Below are 15,903 nucleotides of genomic sequence, written 5' to 3'. Positions count from 1 at the left end.
CCCACAGATCAGGCAGAAGACTAACGAGCGCACCCTGCCTCCTGCACCCCCCCACGCCCCTCTGCCACCAGCAGCTCCTGGCCCTCCTGGGCCGCCAACGTCTGTGGCGTCAAAACCCACCTGCTATCCCCACCACCCTGGATCGGGGCTCGGTCTCTCCTCCTGCCCAGGTCACCAACTCCCTCCATGACCTAATCTCCATGAATGGCAATCCAGGAGCCCAAGGGTCCCCCTCCCCTCCTCCTTGAAGCAGGCCACCCGCATTCAGCCAATCTCCACGTCCTCCTAAACCCTGAACCACTTCCCACAGCTCCACCCTCCCCTCTGTCACTGTCCCACGCGGCTGCCTCTGGTTCTGGTCTCGGCTCTGCCAGTCGGGGGACAGCTTCACTCCCCAGCTCAAAGTCTGCAAGGTCTTCCTGTCGCCCTTGGGGAACAACTGGAACCTTCCCTGTTCCTCTCCCGCCCCTCCCCACACCAACACCCCCGCTTGGGGCCAGCGCTGGCCTCCAGCCCACCCCGTCTGAACGCCCAGCCCCCTCGGTCAGGTCCCTGCTAGCCACGCTCTTCTCTCCTGTTCACCTTTTCCTCGGCTGGGCCTTCATGCAGCCACTCGGCTGCCACACAGGCCAGCCCCGGGCCCTGTCTACAGAACACCCCCACAACCAAGTACGGACCTATAGGAACGGACGGTCCTTCAAGGTCCAGTTTGAGGTCACCCCCACCCTCCTCCACCAGCATCTCCCGTCCCTCACCCACGCTGCCCCACGAACTGGGAGCGCCCCCCAGACTGCCCTGCAGGGGCCCAGGCCAGCAAACTTTAGGGCCTGTTGTGCACACAGAAGGCATCCAATAAACGCTTGAGACATTTAATGCTTCTTCGTTATACAAATATTTGAATGATTGAGCCTTTTACACGTGAAGGAGTTAAGTTCCACAGGACAGAGCACACTCTCTCAGAACCCAACAGGAGAGCGCCCTCTGATCAGCTCCTGCATTTCCCTGGCCTGACCCATCCCAACTGAGCCACTGAAAATCAGGCCGGTCTCTGAATCCACATTTGGTCTGGAAATAAAATGCCACACAGCTCTAGTGAGTGGTTCTGGAACAGAAAACTAATCCAAGAAAGAGCACAATCCTAAAGAGAAAACAAAACGGCGCCCAGAGCCACGCCACGGCGGCCCGACCCGAGGCACTACCAGCTCGCCCGGCAGACGGCCCGGCAGACGGCTACCGTCGGCGGAGGCAGGCCTATGTGCTCCTTCCCCACCCCATCAAACTGCCCAGCGCCCCCGACAGGAGGAGGAAAATGCTTTTCTCCTCCCAGAGCCGGCCTGAATTCTGAAAGCAGCGTGGCCAGAGGCCCCCTTTAGATCCCCACGCCGACAGCCCAACACATCGTCCCACCAACTGGCTGGCCTCACCCCCTGCAAACAAGTTCACTGGAAAAACTAGAGAACCCCGTGTATCAACACCCTCAAACGGACTGCCCCCTGCCTCCAATGTTCACAGTGGCGCCGAGGGACCCGTCCCCTTTCCAAGACCCTGCCGTTTGCCCTGCTCTCCACACACATCATGCCCAGTGCCCCGTGACATTCCCAGTCACCTTGCGGAGGGCTTTCCATGAAGGATCAGGAGCTCATCCAGAAGACAGGAATTAAGCGCTGTTTGTCTCCCCTGGGCATAAGCCTTAGAGCCAGCAAGGCTTATTCTTTTAGTTTAGTACAAAGGTTCACTGAAAGAAGGGTCATTTCAAAACTGGAGCAAGGTATACGCGGGAACAGGTGCAGAGCTGCTCCATGGCACATTTGAGAAGCGTATCGAGGGGGGCTGCCCACGAGCAGCATGGCCAAGCTCAAGTGCAGAGGCTGTGTGAGAAGGAAGACAGCAGACGACAGACATGCCAGCCGGGGCAGTGGGCACACACCAGCGCCGGCGAACTGCAGACCCCCAGAGGATGGATGCCAGGACGGGCAAGAACACCCAGGAGGGTCCCCAGGGAACAGAGCTAATGCCGTCGGGGACCCAGAAGTGTCCAGCTCTGCCCTGAACTAGCATGCCTGGGCTCAGAGGCGGCTCACTCGCTTAGGAGCCGCGGGCCTGGGACAGACGCAAGCTCGGCAGCACCGTCTGGGCAGACGGGAGCACACTCGGGCAGGGCTGCCACAGGGCCTGGTTCGCGGGCTCCCCGGCCGGCTGTGCGAGCCCCGGCAACAGCATCTGCAGCCCTTAGTTCACGTGACTGCAGGCGGTCCACACTGTTCTAACCACTGACGACCACGGGCACCCACCTCTGTGACCCTCAGCACTCAGGCTGGAATTGCCATGGTAACCCCCAGAAAAGAGGAAACAGCATTTCAGAATGGGGGAACACAAAGACTAGGGATACTCAAAATGAAAGTCCCCCAAGCCCAGGGCCCCACAGACGGGAAGAACCCAGGCTGCCCCATTCCCTCTGGGCCTCCCAACCCCTCCGCCTCTGGCCTGTGGAGGGAATATCAGGGTGAAATTAGAAGAAGCTGTTCCTCTCCTCCTGAAGAACCCCCACGCTGTGCAAATCCGAGCGCACGAGAACCACGTTCCTGACCCCCAGGCCAGAGGAGCTGGGCGAGGGCCGAGCCCAGGGGCCAGCAGTGGGAGCCAGCTCTGCCACCCACCCACAGCCCAGGCTTCCGGGTCTGCAAACCCCCGGCCGCAGGGAGGGCCGACGGTGCGGCGCGTGTCAGGACCCCGGCAGGAGAGAAGCAGTCTCGAGCGTGCAGTGTCACAACAAGGCCCACAGTGCCTCGTCCGGGGTGTGGCACAAAACCCTGCCCCAGGACGTCTGTCCGCAGCCTCGCTCGGCATTGTCTGCACTCCCAGGGCCCGGCACAGGGCCATCCCGACACCCGGCTGTCTGCAGGACCCCCCTGGTGGACCCATGCTGCACCCCGAAGGGCCTGCAGGGCCAGACTCCAAACTGCACATGTCTGAGCACCAGGAAGCTGAGGAGCGGTTAGAGACAGAGCTGCTGGAGCGGCCAGGGCGGGGCGGGTGTCCCATACTGGCCCCGGTCACTGTGCCACCGTCCTCCTCCGTGCTGCACGCAGGCAGGGCTAGCCCAGGGCAGTCCGGGGAACAGAGAAACAGACGTAGGCTCCCAGGGCACTTTGACTCGTTCCCACCCGTGACCTCCGACCATGTCTTCACAGCCCTCGGGGAATGGAATACTTGCCCCTGCTCTCAGTTTAAAAAAAAAAAAATGTTTAATCAAAATCATCAGGGATTTATTTATTTTAATCATTTCTGTCCTCACTTAAGATTAACCCATAAGAGTCTAGACTTGCTACATTAGACAAATGTGTAAAAGAGAAAAAACATGATTCACATCAAGTTCATCTTTCAAAATGTTTCCAGACCAGCTAAAAAGGCATTTAGTAACATCAAACAGGACCACCAAGAAACAAACAAGCAAGAGGAACTGTGTGCATAGCAAACCACCCCCACCCCCACCCCCGGTGCTTCCAAGGCGCTGGCACAGTAAGACCAACTCCACTTACAGACGGAGCCCAGAGAGACCCGCTCGCACAGGACACAAAGACCCACCCGAGAGACTCCCGGGCTCCTCGCAACACGGGAAGAGAGGAATAAGCAGGCACTCCGTCCAAACAGCCACTTCAAAAATACAAGCAAGGAAACAAACAGGTTTCTGAAAACACAAGAGCAAGCTGGTCAGGGCAGCAGATCCGAGCTTCCGGAAAAAGAGGCAGGGCCTCCACCTGGTTCCTGGACCCAAGGAGACATGAGGAAGAGCCCTCCCAGTGCTGTTCCAGTCCTTCGGGACTAAATGCACTTTGCAGAGGTGGGCGGTGAGGGGCCAGCCCACCCGGGAAGACGGAAGCAGGTGCCCTGTCCACATTCAAGGGCAAGACTCTGCAGGGTCAGGAGCACAACCCTTCCCATCCAACATCCCTCCTGCACATTCCTCCAACCTTCCTCCTCCCACCTCAGGGTTTTTCTGTGGCTGCTCTAACGGTCCTCCACACAAAGCCTGAAAGACACTTATTATCTTAAATCTGGAGGTCAGAGTCCAAGGCAGTTCTCACGGGACTAAAGTGTAGGTGTTGGCCACTGCACTCATTTCTGGACGCTCTGGGGAGAGTCCACGTCCTGCTCATGCAGGCTGTTGGCAGAATCCAGTTTCCTGCGGTTGTAGGACCGAGGTTCCCGCCGGCTGCAAGCAGAAGGCCACTCCAAATGCTGGAGGCCACCGCACCCCCCGGCTCATGGCCCCCGCCTCCACTTTCAGAGCCAGCGACAAGACAAGCGTCCATCTGCTGTTGATTCTGACCACTTTTAAGCGCTCACTCCATTCTACTGGACCCACCAGGCCACCCAGGAAAAGGTACCACCTCAGGGTCAGCAGATCTGCACCTTCCACTCTTTGGCCATGTGGTCTGGTTCCAGGTTCCAGGGATAAGGATGCAGACATCTTTGGGGTTCATCATTCTGCAACCACGCCCCATCCCTCCGGCCAGAACCCTGGTGATCGCCACCCTTCAGTGCTTCGTGGCGGCCCTTTTCTATGGCCTTCCGAGCCCTGCCCGCCTCCCACCCCTCTTCTCACAAGGCTCCCCTCCTGCCGTCCTCCTCCCCAGCCCCAGGGTCCCCGCAGCACCCTTCCCCTGCCAGGAGTGCTCTGACGCCCACCCCGCATCTCCGCATCTGTGCATCTCTGTGGGCTGGCTCCCTCTCCACCTACAGGTCTCAGGTCAGGCATGACCTCTTCTGGAAGGGCATGGCCTTCCATTGACACAGGGTCCTGTGCTTCTGCCAATGCCCCCAGATGATGACCTTCGAAGAACATACCAATGTGCTTACCGTCTCCCTCACCCCAGCAGCCTCTGAGAGCCACATCTCTTGGCTCAGCATTCAGCACGGGACCTGGCACACAGAATGCGTTCTGAACGAATGAACTGTCCCCCCAACAAGTCCTCCCCTCAGCTGATGAGTGATGGTGGCCTGTTACAATGACGGTGGAGCTCATGTCTCACCTGCTCGGAGACTCCTCGGGCTGTGACCGCTGGAAGCTGAAAGCTGTCGGAGCCACAACACCATGAGCTGTCTTCTCCTCCAGCTCCACCCCAAGCACCCACAGCCTTGCCGATTCAATCTGGGCCCTTCCTGCCTCCATCCCGCTCACAAACGTCGCCCTCCACAGGCCCCACCGCCCGCACGGCCTCCTGTGCGCAGCGCTCGCGGCCCCGGCGGACCCACGCCGGAGGGCCGCCTGCGCTCGCACCGCGGTGGGCGGTGACTTCGTCCTGCCACTGACAGCTAAGTGTGGCAAGAGTGCCACCCACAACTGCAGAGAGCAGCCGCCCCTCGGAGCCAAGTGGGTCACTGGCCCAAGAGAGAACCAGCCCCAGAGAGTCACAGACTGAACGCGTCCTGATCCCCATCACCCGCCCTCTGATTCTCGCAGCACCACCATCCTCTCTCACCGGGACGTTCACCACAGCCTCCGAACTGGTCTCCCTGCGTCCGTCCTTCCCTCCCAGCCCCTAACCTGCCATCCACCCAGAGGCCAAAGGGATCCTGCCACACCTCTCCTGCACCCCGAGCGGCCCCTCAGCGGCCCCCGGACTCCCGAGCCCAGCGCCCAGAGGCTCTTCCGCCTGCTCCCGGAAGTCCCGCCTCCGCGCGCCCGGAAGTCCCGCCTCCGCCCCGGCGCGCCGGACGCAAGGCGCGGGCGTGACGGCATTGAAGGGCGACGCCGGGGAGGGGTGTGGCGGCTGCGGGGCGGGCGGCGGGGGTCCGTGTGTCGGCGGCTGGCTGGGGCCCCCGTCCGCCTCTGTGCTCTGCCGCCGGGCGAGGCGGCGGGAGGGCCCGGGGCGCGCGGAGGCAGCGAGGGGCAGCGGGGTCGGCGGAGCGGGGGGGACGCCTGGGCGTCGCGGAACCCGGCGCAGGAAGCCCCCGGCAGGGTTTTCGAAGAGTCGGCACGAAGCGGAGCGGAGGGAGAGTCCGTCTACACTGGTGGGGCGCCGGGCGGCTCCGTCGGCCCGCCGTCTGCCTTGGACTTGGGTCGTGACCCCAGGGCCCTGGGCTCGAGCCCCGTCGGGCCCCCCGCTCGGCGGGGAGACTCTGCTTCCCCCTCCGCCTGCCCCTTCCCGGCTGGTGCCCTCGCTCGCTCGAGAGCTCGCTCGAGTGAGTGAAATCTTTGAAAAGAGCGAGTCTGCGTTGGTTACGTGGTGAAATGACAGTTGCTGAAGTTATGTTTCGGTGTTTCGGTGTTTGCTTTTCTTAACTCGACGTAGCCAACGAAGATGTGGGGTGACGTGCGTGACTGGCGCTGGATTTCTCGTGGTCGCGGACCCGGACCGAGAAGCCAGGTCCTGGCCTTTCCCGACTGCAGGACAGTCCGCGGACGCACCTCCGCCAGTTCTCTCGTGAGACAAGAATTGGGCTGCATGTGTAAGTGTGCCCGTGCCCCTCGCTTACTGATGGGTAGCACTGATGGAGTTCTTGCCGCACGCAAGATCTGCGCCGGGTTCTTTACATGCAGTACGGCAGCCGTATGCCCACCACCCCCAAAGGCTGCCCCTCCCGGGAGAGCAGAATGGCTCGCTCACCTCGCGGACACCGAATTTTATGCCCTTTCCACAGGTCCTTGCGCCCACCCTGCAACATTTACCTGACTGTTTTTATGATCTCTGTGTCCACAGGTAGCTTGTGAGATCCTGCTCAGTGGGGCCGAGGTCTTCTGCCTCTGCAAGTGTGTGTTGGATGAATGACAACCACGGGAACTCTCCAGGGACCCCCTTTTGTCACCATAGAAACTCCAGGAATCTTCTCTTTGGTGTGATCTTAATGGATCCTTGGTGATCCCCAGCTGACATACCCTCACTAGATCCTCAGGGCTCCTTCGTTGCATAGCCTGATGAGCTCTTCCGGGATCCTGTCCTTACATGACCTCAGGGAATCTCCAGAGATCTTCCAATAAAGTTTCAGTGGATCCGCAGGGACTCCCTCCTGACACAGCCTCAGGCAGTCTCCCGGGATTCTCTCCTAGTGGAGCTCAGGAAGGCCCCAGGGACCTCTTCCCAATATACAGCCCCGAGGCCTCAGAAATCCTCTCAGAGACTGGCTCCTAACAGCCTCCGGGGTCCCCTGTGGACATCACTGGGGACCTCAGGGGTTCTGTGCAGCTCTTCTGGCTCATTGCAAGAATCAGCGAGGTGACGGAGCAAGATGGCGGAGGAGTAGGAGACCTGGATTTCGTCTCCTCTCAGGAATTCAGCTGAAGAGGGATCAAACCATTCTGAACACCTACAAACTCAACAGGAGATCAAAGAAAAGAAGAGCAACAACTCTCTCATCAGAAAAGCGACCACTTTCTGGAAGGTAGGACGTGCGGAGAAGTGAATCCGCGGCGATATTCGGGAGGATAGACGGCGGGGGAGGGGACTCCGTCGGCCGCTTCTGGCAAGTGATAGAACCACGGAGCACAAAATCGGAACTTTTAAAAGTCTGCTCCGCTGAGGGACGTCACTCTGGTGGCTAAGCGGGGGGTGGAACCCTCCGGGACAGTGTGGTCTCAGGACCCTCGGGGTCACAGAAAGACCGGGGGTGCCTGAGTGCAGCAGAGCTCCCAGGGATCGGAGCAGGGAAGCTGGCTGCAGAGGCGGAGCCCAGGCGCGGGCTCTCAGCTCGGGGTTGCCATTGACCGTGATCCGCGGCACAGTCAGGCCCCTGCTCCTCCAGCAGGGACCCAACAAGTGGCACATCCAGGGAGACTCACCTTCCTCCCCTGGGAGGAGCCGCGCGGAGCGCACCACAGGGATCGGCTGGGTTTGGAGACTCCACCCGGGGTCGGGTGCCAGAGATAGAGACGCACGGTCACAGGCCGGTTGAGCACGGAGTGCAGCTGCAGACCGGGGAGACGGGAGTGACTGACGGCTTGTCTCTGGGGGCTCACTGAGGAGCGGGGCCCGAGTTCTCGGCTCCTCTGGGGTGGAGATTGGGAGGCTGCCATTTTCACTCTCCGCCTCCAAAGATGTTCGGAAAGCTCGCAGGGAACAAAAGCCCCGGAGAGCAAACCCGAGCAGATTACTTAGCCGGGAGGGGGCAAGGGCGGGGCAATTCCGCCTCCGGCAGAGACATTTGGAAAACACGGCAACACGCCCCTCCCCAAAAGATCAGCAAGAACAGCCAGCCAAGACCAAGTTTACCGATCAATGAGAACGGCAGAACTCCAGCGCTAGGGGACTACTGCACATAGAATTCATGGCTTTTTTACCATGATTCTTTAGTCTTTCAGAGTTAATTTTTTTAACTGTCTTTTTTCTTTTTTTCTTTTTGAATTTTTCTTTTTCCCTTTTTCAACCAACATCTTATCAATCCCTTTTTTTAAAGAAACATTTTTATTTTTCATTTTTAGAGTCATATTCTATCCCTTCATAGTAGTTACCCGTATTTTTGGCTTATATATATAAGTTGTTCTCTCTTTAAAATTTTGAGATAGTTTCTTCTAACAGATTAAAATATACCCTAAATCTCTAGTATATGGTGTTTTCTATTCCCCTGCCTGATCACATCCTCTCTCTTTTTTTTTTCTTTTTCTTTTTTTCTTTTTTCAAATCCTCTTCTTTCTTTTTTCAAAAAACTTCTTATCAATTCCTTTTATAAAATTTTTTATAATTTCCATTTTTACAGTCATTTTCCATCCCTTCATCATATCAACCCTTATTTTTGTACATATATAAGTTTTTCTTTCTTCAAAATTTTGGGAGACACTTTCTTCTAAAAGACCAAAATACACCCCAAATCTAGTGTGTGGCACTGGTCTATATACCATATAGATGATATTTGATCACATACTGATTTTTCTTTTGTTGTTGTTGTTTTGTTTGGTTTGTTTTTGTTTTTATCTTTATCTTTATCTTTTTTTCTTTTTCTTTTTTCTCTCTTTCCCCTTCTTATCCCACTGCTTCAGGTCTTTTCTGATTTTTTTAGAGTATATTTTCTGGGGACGTGGTTACTCTGCTAGCATTTTGTTCTCTCATTAATCTATTCTGCTCTGCACAAAATGACAAGACGGAAAAAATCACCTCAAGAAAAAGAACAAGAGGCAGTACCAACTGCCAGGGACCTACTCAATACGGACATTAGTATGATGTCAGATCTAGAGTTCAGAATCATCACTTTAAAGATACTAGCTGGGCTTGAAAAAAATATGGAAGTTATTAGAGAAACTCTTTCTGGAGAAGTAAAAGAGCTAAAATCCAACCAAGTAGAAATCAAAAAGGCTATTAATGAGGTGCAATAAAAAATGGGGGCGCTAACTGCTAGAATAAATGAGGCAGAAGAGAGAATCAGTAATATAGAAGATGAAATGATGGAAAATAAAGAAGCTAAGAAAAAGATAAACAACTACTGGATCATGAGGGCAGAATTCGAGAGATAAGCGATACCATAAGACGAAACAACATTAGAATAATTGGGATCCCAGAAGAAGAAGAAAGAGAGAGAGGGCCAGAAGGTATAATGGAGCAAATTATAACAGAGAACTTCCCTAATTTGGGGAAAGAAACAGGCATGAAAATCCAGGAAGCACAGAGAACCCCTCTCAAAATCAATAAAAATAGGTCAACTCCCCGACATCTAATAGTAAAACTTACGAGTGTCATAGACAAAGAGAAAATCCTGAAAGCAGCTCGGGAGAAGAGATATGTAACCTACAAGGGTAGAAACATTAGATTGGCAACAGACCTATCCACAGAGACCTGGCAGGCCAGAAAGGACTGGCAGGATATATTCAGAGCACTAAATGAGAAAAATAGGCAGCCAAGAATACTCTATCCAGCTAGGCTGTCATTGAAAATTGAAGGAGAGATAAAAAGCTTCCAGGACAAACAAAAACTAAAGGAATTTGCAAACACAAAACCAGCCCTACAGGAAATCTTGAAAGGGGACCTCTAAGCAAAGAGAGACCCTAAAAGCAACATAGACCAGAAAGGAACACAGACAATATATGGTAACAGTCACCTTACAGGCAATACAATGGCACTAAATTCCTATCTTTCAATAGTTACCCTGAATGTAAATGGGCTAAACGCCCCAATCAAAAGACACAGGCTAACAGACTGGATTCAAAAACAAGACCCATCGATATGCTGTCTGCAAGAGACTCATTTTAGAACCAAAGACACCCCCAGATTGAAAGTGAGGGGGTAGAAAACCATTTACCATGCTAATGGACACCAAAAGAAAGCTGGAGTGGCAATCCTTATATCAGAAAAATTAGATTTTAAATCAAAGACTGTAATAAGAGATGAGGAAGGACACTATATCATACTTAAAGGATCTATCCAACAAGAAGATCTAACAATTGTAAATATCTATGCCCCTAACATGGGAGCAGCCAATTACATAAGGCAATTAATAACAAAAGCAAAGAAACACATCGACAACAATACAATAATAGTGGGGGACTTTAACACCCCCCTCACTGAAATGGACAGATCGTGTAAGCAAAAGATCAACAAGGAAATAAAGACTTTAAATGACACACTGGACCAAGTGGACTTCACAGACATATTCAGAACATTCCACCCCAAAGCAACGGAATACACATTCTTCTCTATTGCCCATGGTACATTCTCCAGAATAGATCACATCCTAGGTCATAAATCAGGTCTCAACCGGTACCAAAAGTTTCGGATCATTCCCTGCCTATTTTCAGACCACAATGCTTTGAAACTAGAACTCAATCACAAGAGGAAAGTCGGAAAGAACTCAAATACATGGAGGCTAAGGAGCATCCTACTGAAGAATGAATGGGTCAACCAGGAAATTAAAGAAGAATTAAAAAAATACATGGAAACCAATGAAAATGAAAACACAACTGTTCAAAATCTTTGGGATGCAGCAAAGGCAGTCCTAAGAGGAAAGTATATAGCAATACAAGCCTTTCTCAAGAAACAAGAAAGGTCTCAAGTACACAACCTAACCCTACACCTAAAGGAGCTGGAGAAAGAACAGCAAATAAAGCCTAAACCCAGCAGGAGAAGAGAAATCATAAAGATCAGAGCAGAAATCAATGAAATAGAAACCAAAAGATCAGTAGAAGAGATCAACGAAACTAGGAGCTGGTTCTTTGAAAGAATTAACAAGATTGATAAACCCCTGGCCAGACTTATAAAAAAGAGAAGAGAAATGACCCAAATCAACAAAATCATGAATGAAAGAGGAGAGATGACAACCAACACCAAAGAAATACAAACAATTCTAAGAACATATTATGAGCAACTCTATGCCAGCAAATTAGATAACCTGGAAGAGATGGATGCATTCCTAGAGATGTATCAACTACCAAAACTGAACCAGGATGAAATAGAAAACCTGAACAGACCTATAACCACTAAGGAAATTGAAGCAGTCATCAAAAATCTCCCAAAAAACAAAAGCCCAGGGCCAGATGGCTTCCCAGGGGAATTCTACCAAACATTTCAAGAAGAATTAATACCTATTCTTCTGAAACTGTTCCAAAAAATAGAAACGGAAGGAAAACTTCCAAACTCATTTTATGAGGCCAGCATTACCTTGATCCCAAAACCAGACAAAGACCCCATCAAAAAGGAGAATTACAGACCAATATCCCTGATGAACATGGATGCAAAAATTCTCACCAAAATACTAGCCAATAGGATCCAACTGTATATTAAAAGGATTATTCACCATGACCAAGTGGGACTTATCCCTGGGCTGCAAGGTTGGTTCAACATCCGCAAATCAATCAATGTGATACAATACATTAACAAAAGAAAGAACAAGAATCATGATCCTCTCAATAGATGCAGAAAAAGCTTTTGACAAAGTACAGCATCCTTTCTTGATCAAAACTCTTCAGAGTATAGGGATAGAGGGTACATACCTCAATATTATAAAAGCCACCTATGAAAAACCTACAGCAAATATTATTCTCAATGGGGAAAAACTGAGAGCTTTCCCCCTAAGGTCAGGAACGCGGCAGGGATGTCCACTATCACCACTGCTATTCAACATAGTATTGGAAGTCCTAGCCACAGCAATCAGACAACAAAAAGAAATCAAAGGCATCCAAATTGGCAAAGAAGAAGTCAAACTCTCACTCTTTGCAGATGATATGATACTTTATGTGGAAAACCCAAAAGACTCCACCCCAAAACTGCTAGAACTCATACAGGAATTCAGTAAAGTGGCAGGATATAAAATCAATGCACAGAAGTCAGTGGCTTTCTTATACACCAACAACAAGACAGAAGAAAGAGAAATTAAGGAATCCATCCCATTTACAATTGCACCCAAAACCATAAGATACCTAGGAATAAATCTAACCAAAGACACAAAGGATCTATACTCAGAAAACTATAAAATAATCATGAAAGAAATTGAGGAAGACACAAAGAAATGGAAAAACGTTCCATGCTCATGGATTGGAAGAACAAATATTGTGAAGATGTCAATGCTACCTAGAGCAATCTACACATTCAATGCAATCCCCATCAAAATACCATCCACTTTTTTCAAAGAAATTGAACAAATAATCCTAAAATTTGTATGGAACCAGAAAAGACCCCGCATAGCCAGAGGAATATTGAAAAAGAAAAGCAAAGCCGGCGGCATCACAATTCCGGACTTCCAGCTGTATTACAAAGCTGTCATCATCAAGACGGCATGGTACTGGCACAAAAACAGACACATAGATCAATGGAACAGATTAGAGAGCCCAGAAATGGACCCTCAACTCTATGGTCAACTAATCTTCGACAAAGCAGGAAAGACTATCCAGTGGAACAAAGACAGTCTCTTCAACAAATGGTGTTGGGAAAATTGGATAGCCACATGCAGAAGAATGAAACTGGACCATTTCCTTACACCACACACAAAAATAGACTCCAAATGGTTGAAAGACCTCAATGTGAGACAGGAGTCCATCAAAATCCTAAAGGAGAACACAGGCAGCAACCTCTTTGACCTCAGCCAAAGCAACTTCTTCCTAGAAACATCGCCAAAGGCAAGGGAAGCAAGGGCAAAAATGAACTATTGGGACTTCATCAAGATAAAAGCTTTTGCAAAGCAAAGGAAACAGTCAACAAAACCAAAAGACAACCGATAGAATGGGAGAAGATATTTGCAAATGACATATCAGATAAAGGGCTAGTATCCAAAATCTATAAAGAACTCATCAAACTCAACACCCAAAGAACAAAGAATCCAATCAAGAAATGGGCAGAAGACATGAACAGACATTTTTCCAAAGAAGACATCCAAATGGCCAACAGACACATGAAAAAGTGCTCAATATCGCTCGGCATCAGGGAAATCCAAATCAAAACCTCAATGAGATACCACCTCACACCAGTCAGAATGGCTAAAATTAACAAGTCAGGAAACGACAGATGTTGGCGGGGATGCGGAGAAAGGGGAACCCTCCTACACTGTTGGTGGGAATGCAAGCTGGTGCAGCCACTCTGGAAAACTGTATGGAGATTCCTCAAAAAGTTGAAAATAGAGCTACCATATGATCCAGCAATTGCACTACTGGGTATTTACCCCAAAGATACAAACGTAGGGATCCGAAGGGGTACGTGCACCCCGATGTTTATAGCAGCAATGTCCACAATAGCCAAACTGTGGAAAGAGCCAAGATGTCCATCGACAGATGAATGGATGAAGAAGATGTGGTATATATATACAATGGAATATTATGCAGCCATCAAAAGGAATGAGATCTTGCCATTTGCAACGACGTGGATGGAACTGGAGGGTATTATGTTGAGTGAAATAAGTCAAAAAGAGAAAGACATGTATCATATGATTTCACTGATATGAGGAATTCTTAATCGCAGGAATCAAACTGAGGGTTGTTGGAGTGGGGGATGGGGTGGAAGGGATGGGGTGACTGGTTGATAGACACTGGGGAGGGTATGTGCTCTGGTAAGCGCTGTGAATTGTGCAAGACTGTTGAATCTCAGATCTGTACCTCTGAAACAAATAATGCAATATATGTTAAGAAAAAAAAAAAAAAGAAGAAGAAGAAGAAGGTAGCGGGAGTGGAAGAATGAAGCGGGTGAAATCGGAGGGGTAGACAAACCATGAGAGACGATGGACTCTGAAAAACAAACAGGGTTCTAGAGGGGAGGTGGGTGGGAGGATGGGTTAGCCTGGTGGTGGGTATTGAGGAGGGCACATTCTGCATGGAGCACTGGGTGTTGTGCACAAACAATGAATCATGGAACACTTCATCTAAAACTAATGATGTAATGTATGGGGATTAACATAAGAATAAAAAAAAAAAAAAGAATCAGCGAGGTGACAGCAGGACCGAAGATGATGGAAGTAGAGTTCACAGAGAAAAAATGGACAGTAGTTAGTGACTGGCTGGATGCAATTATAGCATCTTAGATCGGTTGTCCCTATAGCTTGAGGATGCTTTCCTGCCTCAGGTCTCCTGGGGGAAGGAGCAAGACTGACACCAAGATTGATGAAGGCTTCAGGACCCACTGAGCAAAGAGTTAGTAGTGCCAATCAGAAACAGGAGAGCAAGGGGTCAGCCTGTTTGCAGCCTACGTTTATGATTGGTTTAGGATGACTTGGGTCAAGGTCACGGATGTAAGACCTCAGCCAAGCACGAGGTTAGAGGACAGATTAGTCTCCAGACAAGGAGATGGGAGGATCCGCCAGGGCAAAGTCACAGGAATAGGTCAGCATCATGGCAACATAATCAAAACACAAAGCCAAGAAGAAACAATCCCCAGAAATGGATTTTGGCTGGGGAGCTTGGTAAGGATAGGATGTAAAAGGAGCGTTTGGTAGAAGGCCAGGTGTATAAACTGAGTATAACATATGTACAGTCTAGGAATGGGATCTCTGCAGGCATCAAACAGGACAGATGCATGAACCAGAACGAATGAGTGGAGCACTTTGTATTTATTTGTGCAACAAATAATTTTTAAAAGATTTGTTTATTTATTTGAGAGAGGGCATGGGGGATGGTGGCAGATGAGGAGGGAGAGGAAGAAGCCAACTCCCCGCTGAGCGCGCAGAGCCCACACAGGGCTCAAACCTATGACCCCGAGATAATGACCTGAACCAAAATCAAGAGTCAGAAGTTCAACAGACTAAACCACCCAGGCACCCCTGTGCAACAAATAATTTTTTTAAATTTATTTGAGAGAGAGAGAGAGCACGAGAGGGGGAGGGGGGAAAGGGAGAGGGAGAAGCAAACTCCCCGCTGAGCTGGTAGCCTGACGCAGGGCCCGATGCCAGTAGCCCAGGATCATGACCTGAGCCAAAGGAAATGCTTAATGAGCTGCCCAGGTGCCCCAACAAACAAGAAGGTCACTTTCACTAAGATTTAAGCTAATGGAAATTAAATCCAAGGACATGCCATTTCACACATGACAGATGGGCTAAAACTTAAAAATCTGTCAATGCCAAAATTGACAAGGATGTGGATTTGTGAGCGGTGCAGAATGAACTGATTCACTCATGGTGGGAGTATAAATTGATTTAGTGATTCTCAACAGCCATCTAGCAATTTCTAGTAGTTAAGGATGCATATACTCTACAACCCAGCAATTCCACCCTTGGTGTGTACCCTAGAGCAGCTTGCCCAAGTGTGCAAAGACAAGAACATTCACTGCAACATGCTGCTTTTGCTGGCAGCGGGGAAGGTCATCAAGTCATCTCTTGGAGAATTGGTAAATGATACATAGCTATCCAATAGGATGCTATATGGTAACAAAATGAATAAATTAGTTACATATATCAACACAAATGATTTTCACAAGGTTAAATGAAAAAAAAGTTGAATATGGATGCATGCACTATTTAATTCCATTCTTTTTTTTTTTTAAGATTTTATTTATTCATTTGACA

General features: G+C 50.2%; 1 long non-coding RNA gene across 1 annotated transcript; it reads left to right on the top strand.

The window, feature by feature from the left end:
- The first annotated feature begins 5,924 nt into the window (after positions 1 to 5,924).
- Positions 5,925 to 14,694, top strand: LOC135363076 (uncharacterized). The gene is made up of 3 exons (XR_010408798.1): positions 5,925 to 6,453; positions 6,705 to 7,217; positions 14,335 to 14,694. It is a non-coding gene; the product is annotated as an uncharacterized LOC135363076 (long non-coding RNA).
- Positions 14,695 to 15,903: the final 1,209 nt, after the last annotated feature.

This window comes from Mirounga angustirostris, unplaced genomic scaffold, assembly GCF_029215605.1.
Source record: "Mirounga angustirostris isolate CCGP_5_RB_7025 unplaced genomic scaffold, mMirAng1.0.hap1 SCAF_18, whole genome shotgun sequence".
Classification (NCBI taxonomy): Eukaryota; Metazoa; Chordata; class Mammalia; order Carnivora; family Phocidae; genus Mirounga; species Mirounga angustirostris.
Note: the sequence above shows the minus strand (reverse complement) of the source record. Positions and strands in the feature narration are given on the sequence as shown.